Below are 9694 nucleotides of genomic sequence, written 5' to 3' on the forward strand. Positions count from 1 at the left end.
TATGTGTAAGTGTGAGTGTGTGTTTGTGTGTGAGAGTGTATGATTGTGTGTGAGTGTGCGTGCGTGTGAATGTGAGTGTGTGTTTGTGTGTTTGTGTTTGAGTGTCTTAGAGTGTGTGAGTGAGTGTGTGAATTTGTGTGTGTGTGTATATGTGTGTGTGTGTGTGACTGTGTGTGTGTGTGTGTGTGTGTGACTGTGTGTTTGTGTGTGACTGTGTGTGTTTGAGTGTGCGTGAGTATGTTGAGTGTGTAAGTGTATGAGTGTGTGAGTGAGTGTGTGTGTCGGAGTGTGTGTGAGTGTGTGTATACATGTGTATGTGTGTGTAAGACTGAGTGTGTGTGAGTTTTACTGTGTGTTTGTGTGTGAGTGTGAGTGTGTGTGTGTGTGTGTGTGTGTTTGTGTGAGTTTGTCTGAGAGTGTGAGTGAGTGTGACTGTGAGTGTGCGTGAGTGTGTGTGAGTGTTTGTGTGAGTGAGTGTGTGACTGTGTGTGCGTGAGAGAGTCTGTGTGTGAGTGAGTGAGTGAGTGAGTGTGTGTGTGTATGTGAGTTTATGTGTGAGTGTGTGAGAGTGTATGCGTGTGTATTAGTGTGTGCATGTGTGAATGTGAGTCTGTGTTTGTGTGTGATTGTGTGAGTGCGTGTGTGTGTGAGTGTGACTGTGTGTGTGAGTATGACTGTGTGTTTGTGTGTGAGTGCGCATATTTGTGTGAGTGTGTGTGTGAGTGTGTGAGTGTGTGTGTGTGTGTGTGACTGTGTGTTTGTGTGTGACTGTGTGTGTTTGAGTGTGCGTGAGTATGTTGAGTGTGTGAGTGTATGAGTGTGTGAGTGAGTGTGTGTGTCTGAGTGTGTGTGAGTGTGTGTGTGCATGTGTATGTGTATGTGTGTGTGAGACTGTGTGTGTGTGAGTTTGACTGTGTGTTTGTGTGTGAGTGAGTGAGTGTGCGTGTGTGTATGTGAGTTTATGTGTGAGTGTGTGAGAGTGTATGAGTGTGTATTAGTGTGTGCATGTGTGTATGAGTATGTGTGTTTGTGTGTGAGTGTGTGTGTGTGAGTGTGACTGTGTGTGTGAGTATGACTGTGTGTTTGTGTGTGAGTGCGCATATTTGTGTTAGTGTGTATGTGAGTGTGTGTGAGTGTGTGTTTGTGTGTGTGACTGTGTGTTTGTGTGTGACTGTGTGTGTTTGAGTGTGCGTGAGTATGTTGAGTGTGTGAGTGTATGAGTGCGTGAGTGAGGCTGTGTGTCTGAGTGTGTGTGAGTGTGTGTGTACATGTGTATGTGTGTGTGAGACTGTGTTTGTGTGAGTTTGACTGTGTGTTTGTGTGTGAGTGTGTGAGTGCGTGTGTGTGTTTGTGTGAGTTTGTCTGAGAGTGTGAGTGAATGTGACTGTGAGTGTGTGTGAGTGTTTGTGAGTGTGTGTGTGAGTGTGTGACTGTGTGTGTGTGAGAGAGTCTGTGTGTGAGTGAGTGAGTGTGCGTGCGTGTATGTGAGTTTATGTGTGAGTGTGTGAGAGTGTATGCGTGTGTATTAGTGTGTGCATGTGTGAATGTGAGTCTGTGTTTGTGTGTGATTGTGTGAGTGCGTGTGTGTGTGAGTGTGACTGTGTGTGTGAGTATGACTGTGTGTTTGCGTGTGAGTGCGCATATTTGTGTGAGTGTGTGTGTGAGTGTGTGTGTGTGTGTGTGTGTGTGTGTGACTGTGTGTTTGTGTGTGACTGTGTGTGTTTGAGTGTGCGTGAGTATGTTGAGTGTGTGAGTGTATGAGTGTGTGAGTGAGTGTGCGTGTCTGAGTGTGTGTGAGTGTGTGTACATATGTATGTGTGTGTGAGACTGTGTGTGTGTGATTTTGACTGTGTGTTTGTGTGTGACTGTGTGTAAGTGTGTGTGTGTGTGTGGGTGTGTGATTGTGTGTGAGTGTGTCTGTGAGTGTGTTGAATATATGTGTGAGTGTGTGTGTGAGTGAGTGAGTGTATGTGGGTGTGTGTGAGTGTGACTGTGTGTTTGTGTATGAGTGTATGTGAGTGTGTGTGTGCGTGTGTGAGCCAGAGAGTCTGTGTGTGTGTGAGTGAGTGAGCGTGTGTGTATGTGAGTGTATGTGTAAGTGTGAGTGTGTGTTTGTGTGTGAGAGTGTATGATTGTGTGTGAGTGTGCGTGCGTGTGAATGTGAGTGTGTGTTTGTGTGTTTGTGTTTGAGTGTCTTAGAGTGTGTGAGTGAGTGTGTGAATTTGTGTGTGTGTGTATATGTGTGTGTGTGTGTGACTGTGTGTGTGTGTGTGTGACTGTGTGTTTGTGTGTGACTGTGTGTGTTTGAGTGTGCGTGAGTATGTTGAGTGTGAGAGTGTATGAGTGTGTGAGTGAGTGTGTGTGTCGGAGTGTGTGTGAGTGTGTGTATACATGTGTATGTGTGTGTAAGACTGAGTGTGTGTGAGTTTGACTGTGTGTTTGTGTGTGAGTGTGTGAGTGTGTGTGTGTGTGTGTGTATGTGTTTGTGTGAGTTTGTCTGAGAGTGTGAGTGAGTGTGACTGTGAGTGTGCGTGAGTGTGTGTGAGCGTGTGTGTGAGTGAGTGTGTGACTGTGTGTGCGTGAGAGAGTCTGTGTGTGAGTGAGTGAGTGTGTGTGTGTATGTGAGTTTATGTGTGAGTGTGTGAGAGTGTATGAGTGTGTATTAGTGTGTGCATGTGTGAATGTGAGTCTGTGTTTGTGTGTGATTGTGTGAGTGCGTGTGTGTGTGAGTGTGACTGTGTGTGTGAGTATGACTGTGTTTGTGTGTGAGTGAGTGAGTGTGCTTGTGTGTATGTGAGTTTATGTGTGAGTGTGTGAGAGTGTATGAGTGTGTATTAGTGTGTGCATGTGTGTATGAGTATGTGTGTTTGTGTGTGAGTGTGTGTGTGTGAGTGTGACTGTGTGTGTGAGTATGACTGTGTGTTTGTGTGTTAGTGCGCATATTTGTGTTAATGTGTATGTGAGTGTGTGTGAGTGTGTGTGTGTGTGTGTGACTGTGTGTTTGTGTGTGACTGTGTGTGTTTGAGTGTGCGTGAGTATGTTGAGTGTGTGAGTGTATGAGTGCGTGAGTGAGTGTGTGTGTCTGAGTGTGTGTGAGTGTGTGTGTACATGTGTATGTGTGTGTGAGACTGTGTTTGTGTGAGTTTGACTGTGTGTTTGTGTGTGAGTGTGTGAGTGCGTGTGTGTGTTTGTGTGAGTTTGTCTGAGAGTGTGAGTGAGTGTGACTGTGAGTGTACGTGAGTGTTTGTGAGTGTGTGTGTGAGTGTGTGACTGTGTGTGTGTGAGAGAGTCTGTGTGTGAGTGAGTGAGTGTGCGTGCGTGTATGTGAGTTTATGTGTGAGTGTGTGAGAGTGTACGAGTGTGTATTAGTGTGTGCATGTGTGAATGTGAGTGTGTGTTTGTGTGTGAGTGCGCATATTTGTGTGAGTGCGTGTGTGTGTGTGTGAGTGTGTGAGTGTGTGTGTATGTGTGAATGTGTGAATGTGTGACTGTGTGTGTGTGAAAGAGTCTGCGTGTGTGTGAGTGAGTGTGCTGAGTGTATGTGTGTGTGAGAGTGTATAAGTGTGTGTGAGTGTGTGCGTGTGTGAATGTGAGTGTGTGTTTGTGTGTTGTGTATGAGTGTGTTAGAGTGTGTGTGTAATTGTGTGAATGTGTGTGTGTGAGTGTGTGAGTGTGACTGTGTGTTTGTGTGTGAGTGTGCATAATTGTGTGAGTGTGTGTGTGAGTGAGTGCGTGTGAGTGATTGTGTGTGTGTATGTGAATGTGCGTGTATGAATGCGAGTATGTGTTTGTGTGTGTGTTAGCGTGTGAGTGTGAGTGTGTGTGTGAGTGTGTGTGTGTGTGTGTGTGTGAGTGTGTGTGTGTGCATGTGAGTGTGACTGTATGTTTGTGTATGAGTGTATGTGAGTGTGTGTGTGCGTGTGTGAGTCAGATAGTCTGTGTTTGAGTGAGTGAGTGAGCGTGTGTGTATGTGTAAGTGTGAGTGTGTGTTTGTGTGTGAGAGTGTATGAGTGTGTGAGTGTGTGCGCGTGTGAATGTGAGTGTGTGTGTGTGTGTTTGTGTTTGAGTGTATTAGAGTGTGTGCGTGAGTGTGTGAATTTGTGTGTGTGTACATGTGTATGTGTGTGTGATTGTGTGTGTGTGTGTGTGTGTGTGACTGTGTGTTTGTATGTGACTGTGTGTGTTTGAGTGTGTGTGAGTATGTTGAGTGTGTGAGTGTATGAGTGCATGAGTGAGTGTGTGTGTCTGAGTGTGTGTGAGTGTGTGTGTACATGTGTATGTGTGTGTGAGACTGTGTTTGTGTGAGTTTGACTGTGTGTTTGTGTGTGAGTGTGTGAGTGCGTGTGTGTGTTTGTGTGAGTTTGTCTGAGAGTGTGAGTGAGTGTGACTGTGAGTGTGCGTGAGTGTTTGTGAGTGTGTGTGTGAGTGTGTGACTGTGTGTGTGTGAGAGAGTCTGTGTGTGAGTGAGTGAGTGTGCGTGCGTGTATGTGAGTTTATGTGTGAGTGTGTGAGAGTGTATGAGTGTGTATTAGTGTGTGCATGTGTGAATGTGAGTGTGTGTTTGTGTGTTGTGTATGAGTGTGTTAGAGTGTGTGTGTAATTGTGTGAATGTGTGTGTGTGAGTGTGACTGTGTGTTTGTGTGTGAGTTTGCATATTTGTGTGAGTGTGTGTGTGAGTGAGTGCGTGTGAGTGATTGTGTGTCTGTGTATGTGAATGTGTGACTCTGTGTGTATGTGAGAGAGTCTGCGTGTGTGAGTGAGTAAGTATGCGTGAGTGTATGTGTGAGAGTGTGTGTTTGAGTGTATGAGTATGTGTGTGTGTGCGCGTGTGTGTGTATGAATGTGAGTGGGTGTTTGTGCATGTGAGTGTGACTGTATGTTTGTGTATGAGTGTATGTGAGTGTGTGTGTGCGTGTGTGAGCCAGATAGTCTGTGTTTGAGTGAGTGAGTGAGCGTGTGTGTATGTGTAAGTGTGAGTGTGTGTTTGTGTGTGAGAGTGTATGAGTGTGTGAGTGTGTGCGCGTGTGAATGTGAGTGTGTGTTTGTGTGTTTGTGTTTGAGTGTCTTAGAGTGTGTGCGTGAGTGTGTGAATTTGTGTGTGTGTACATGTGCATGTGTGTGTGATTGCGTGTGTGTGTGTGTGTGACTGTGTGTTTGTATGTGACTGTGTGTGTTTGTGTGTGCGTGAGTATGTTGAGTGTGTGAGTGTATGAATGCGTGAGTGAGTGTGTGTGTCTGAGTGTGTGTGAGTGTGTGTGTACATGTGTATGTGTGTGTGAGACTGTGTTTGTGTGAGTTTGACTGTGTGTTTGTGTGAGTGCGTGTGTGTGTTTGTGTGAGTTTGTCTGAGAGTGTGAGTGAGTGTGACTGTGAGTGTGCGTGAGTGTTTGTGAGTGTGTGTGTGAGTGTGTGAGAGTGTATGAGTGTGTATTAGTGTGTGCATGTGTGAATGTGAGTGTGTGTTTGTGTGTTTGCGTGTGAGTGTGTGAGTGTGTGTGTGTGTGTGTGACTGTGTGTTTGTGTGTGAGTGCGCATATTTGTGTGAGTGCGTGTGTGTGTGTGTGAGTGTGTGAGTGTGTGTGTATGTGTGAATGTGTGACTGTGTGTGTGAGAGAGTCTGCGTGTGTGTGAGTGAGTGTGCTGAGTGTATGTGTGTGTGAGAGTGTATAAGTGTGTGTGAGTGTGTGCGTGTGTGAATGTGAGTGTGTGTTTGTGTGTTTGTGTTTGAGTGTCTTAGAGTGTGTGCGTGAGTGTGTGAATTTGTGTGTGTGTACATGTGTATGTGTGTGTGATTGTGTGTGTGTGTGTGTGTGTGACTGTGTGTTTGAATGTGACTGTGTGTGTTTGAGTGTGTGTGAGTATGTTGAGTGTGTGAGTGTATGAGTGCGTGAGTGAGTGTGTGTGTCTGAGTGTGTGTGAGTGTGTGTGTACATGTGTATGTGTGTGTGAGACTGTGTTTGTGTGAGTTTGACTGTGTGTGTGTGAGTGTGTGAGTGCGTGTGTGTGTTTGTGTGAGTTTGTCTGAGAGTGTGAGTGATTGTGACTGTGAGTGTGCGTGAGTGTTTGTGAGTGTGTGTGAGTGTGTGACTGTGTGTGTGTGAGAGAGTCTGTGTGTGTGAGTGAGTGTGCGTGCGTGTATGTGAGTTTATGTGTGAGTGTGTGAGAGTGTATGAGTGTGTATTAGTGTGTGCATGTGTGAATGTGAGTGTGTGTTTGTGTGTTTGCGTGTGAGTGTGTGAGTGTGTGTGTGTGAGTGTGACTGTGTGTTTGTGTGTGAGTGCGCATATTTGTGTGAGTGCGTGTGTGTGTGTGTGAGTGTGTGAGTGTGTGTGTATGTGTGAATGTGTGACTGTGTGTGTGAGAGAGTCTGCGTGTGTGTGAGTGAGTGTGCTGAGTGTATGTGTGTGTGAGAGTGTATAAGTGTGTGTGAGTGTGTGCGTGTGTGAATGTGAGTGTGTGTTTGTGTTTGAGTGTCTTAGAGTGTGTGCGTGAGTGTGTGAATTTGTGTGTGTGTACATGTGTATGTGTGTGTGATTGTGTGTGTGTGTGTGTGTGTGACTGTGTGTTTGAATGTGACTGTGTGTGTTTGAGTGTGTGTGAGTATGTTGAGTGTGTGAGTGTATGAGTGCGTGAGTGAGTGTGTGTGTCTGAGTGTGTGTGAGTGTGTGTGTACATGTGTATGTGTGTGTGAGACTGTGTTTGTGTGAGTTTGACTGTGTGTGTGTGAGTGTGTGAGTGCGTGTGTGTGTTTGTGTGAGTTTGTCTGAGAGTGTGAGTGATTGTGACTGTGAGTGTGCGTGAGTGTTTGTGAGTGTGTGTGTGAGTGTGTGACTGTGTGTGTGTGAGAGAGTCTGAGTGTGCGTGCGTGTATGTGAGTTTATGTGTGAGTGTGTGAGAGTGTATGAGTGTGTATTAGTGTGTGCATGTGTGAATGTGAGTGTGTGTTTGTGTGTTTGCGTGTGAGTGTGTGAGTGTGTGTGTATGAGTGTGACTGTGTGTTTGTGTGTGAGTGCGCATATTTGTGTGAGTGCGTGTGTGTGTGTGTGAGTGTGTGAGTGTGTCTGTATGTGTGAATGTGTGACTGTGTGTGTGTGAGAGAGTCTGCGTGTGTGTGAGTGAGTGTGCTGAGTGTATGTGTGTGTGAGAGTGTATAAGTGTGTGTGAGTGTGTGCGTGTGTGAATGTGAGTGTGTGTTTGTGTGTTTGTGTTTGAGTGTCTTAGAGTGTGTGCGTGAGTGTGTGAATTTGTGTGTGTGTACATGTGTATGTGTGTGTGATTGTGTGTGTGTGTGTGTGTGTGTGTGACTGTGTGTTTGTATGTGACTGTGTGTGTTTGAGTGTGCGTGAGTATGTTGAGTGTGTGAGTGTATGAGTGTGTGAGTGAGTGTGCGTGTCTGAGTGTGTGTGAGTGTGTGTACATATGTATGTGTGTGTGAGACTGTGTGTGTGTGATTTTGACTGTGTGTTTGTGTGTGACTGTGTGTAAGTGTGTGTGTGTGTATGGGTGTGTGATTGTGTGTGAGTGTGTCTGTGAGTGTGTTGAATATATGTGTGAGTGTGTGTGTGAGTGAGTGAGTGTATGTGGGTGTGTGTGAGTGTGACTGTGTGTTTGTGTATGAGTGTATGTGAGTGTGTGTGTGCGTGTGTGAGCCAGAGAGTCTGTGTGTGTGTGAGTGAGTGAGAGTGTGTGTATGTGAGTGTATGTGTAAGTGTGAGTGTGTGTTTGTGTGTGAGAGTGTATGATTGTGTGTGAGTGTGCGTGCGTGTGAATGTGAGTGTGTGTTTGTGTGTTTGTGTTTGAGTGTCTTAGAGTGTGTGAGTGAGTGTGTGAATGTGTGTGTGTGTGTATATGTGTGTGTGTGTGTGTGACTGTGTGTGTGTGTGTGACTGTGTGTTTGTGTGTGACTGTGTGTGTTTGAGTGTGCGTGAGTATGTTGAGTGTGTGAGTGTATGAGTGTGTGAGTGAGTGTGTGTGTCGGAGTGTGTGTGAGTGTGTGTATACATGTGTATGTGTGTGTAAGACTGAGTGTGTGTGAGTTTGACTGTGTGTTTGTGTGTGAGTGTGTGAGTGTGTGTGTGTGTGTGTGTGTGTGTGAGTTTGTCTGAGAGTGTGAGTGAGTGTTACTGTGAGTGTGCGTGAGTGTGTGTGAGCGTGTGTGTGAGTGAGTGTGTGACTGTGTGTGCGTGAGAGAGCCTGTGTGTGAGTGAGTGAGTGTGTGTGTGTATGTGAGTTTATGTGTGAGTGTGTGAGAGTGTATGAGTGTGTATTAGTGTGTGCATGTGTGAATGTGAGTCTGTGTTTGTGTGTGATTGTGTGAGTGCGTGTGTGTGTGAGTGTGACTGTGTGTGTGAGTATGACTGTGTTTGTGTGTGAGTGAGTGAGTGTGCGTGTGTGTATGTGAGATTATGTGTGAGTGTGTGAGAGTGTATGAGTGTGTATTAGTGTGTGCATGTGTGTATGAGTATGTGTGTTTGTGTGTGAGTGTGTGTGTGTGAGTGTGACTGTGTGTGTGAGTATGACTGTGTGTTTGTGTGTGAGTGCGCATATTTGTGTTAATGTGTATGTGAGTGTGTGTGAGTGTGTGTGTGTGTGTGACTGTGTGTTTGTGCGTGACTGTGTGTGTTTGAGTGTGCGTGAGTATGTTGAGTGTGTGAGTGTATGAGTGCGTGAGTGAGTGTGTGTGTCTGAGTGTGTGTGAGTGTGTGTGTACATGTGTATGTGTGTGTGAGACTGTGTTTGTGTGAGTTTGACTGTGTGTTTGTGTGTGAGTGCGTGTGTGTGTTTGTGTGAGTTTGTCTGAGAGTGTGAGTGAGTGTGAGTGTGAGTGGGCGTGAGTGTTTGTGAGTGTGTGTGTGAGTGTGTGACTATGTGTGTGTGAGAGAGTCTGTGTGTGAGTGAGTGAGTGTGCGTGCGTGTATGTGAGTTTATGTGTGAGTGTGTGAGAGTGTATGAGAGTGCATTAGTGTGTGCATGTGTGAATGTGAGTTTGTGTTTGTGTGTGAGTGCGCATATTTGTGTGAGTGCGTGTGTGTGTGTGAGTGTGTGAGTGTGTGTGTGTGTGTGAATGTGTGAATGTGTGACTGTGTGTGTGTGAAAGAGTCTGCGTGTGTGTGAGTGAGTGTGCTGAGTGTATGTGTGTGTGAGAGTGTATAAGTGTGTGTGAGTGTGTGCGTGTGTGAATGTGAGTGTGTGTTTGTGTGTTGTGTATGAGTGTGTTAGAGTGTGTGTGTAATTGTGTGAATGTGTGTGTGTGAGTGTGTGAGTGTGACTGTGTATTTGTATGTGAGTGTGCATAATTGTGTGAGTGTGTGTGTGAGTGAGTGCGTGTGAGTGATTGTGTGTGTGTATGTGAATGTGTGTGTATGAATGTGAGTATGTGTTTGTGTGTTTGTTAGCGTGTTAGTGTGAGTGTGTGTGTGAGTGTGTGTGTGTGTGTGAGTGTGTGTGTGTGCATGTGAGTGTGACTGTATGTTTGTGTATGAGTGTATGTGAGTGTGTGTGTGCGTGTGTGAGTCAGATAGTCTGTGTTTGAGTGAGTGAGTGAGCGTGTGTGTATGTGTAAGTGTGAGTGTGTGTTTGTGTGTGAGAGTGTATGAGTGTGTGAGTGTGTGCGCGTGTGAATGTGAGTGTGTGTTTGTGTGTTTGTGTTTGAGTGTCTTAGAGTGTGTGCGTGAGTGTGTGAATTTGTGTGTGT

Source organism: Pristiophorus japonicus, chromosome 20 (genome assembly GCF_044704955.1).
Source record: "Pristiophorus japonicus isolate sPriJap1 chromosome 20, sPriJap1.hap1, whole genome shotgun sequence".
Lineage (NCBI taxonomy): Eukaryota > Metazoa > Chordata > Chondrichthyes > Pristiophoridae > Pristiophorus > Pristiophorus japonicus.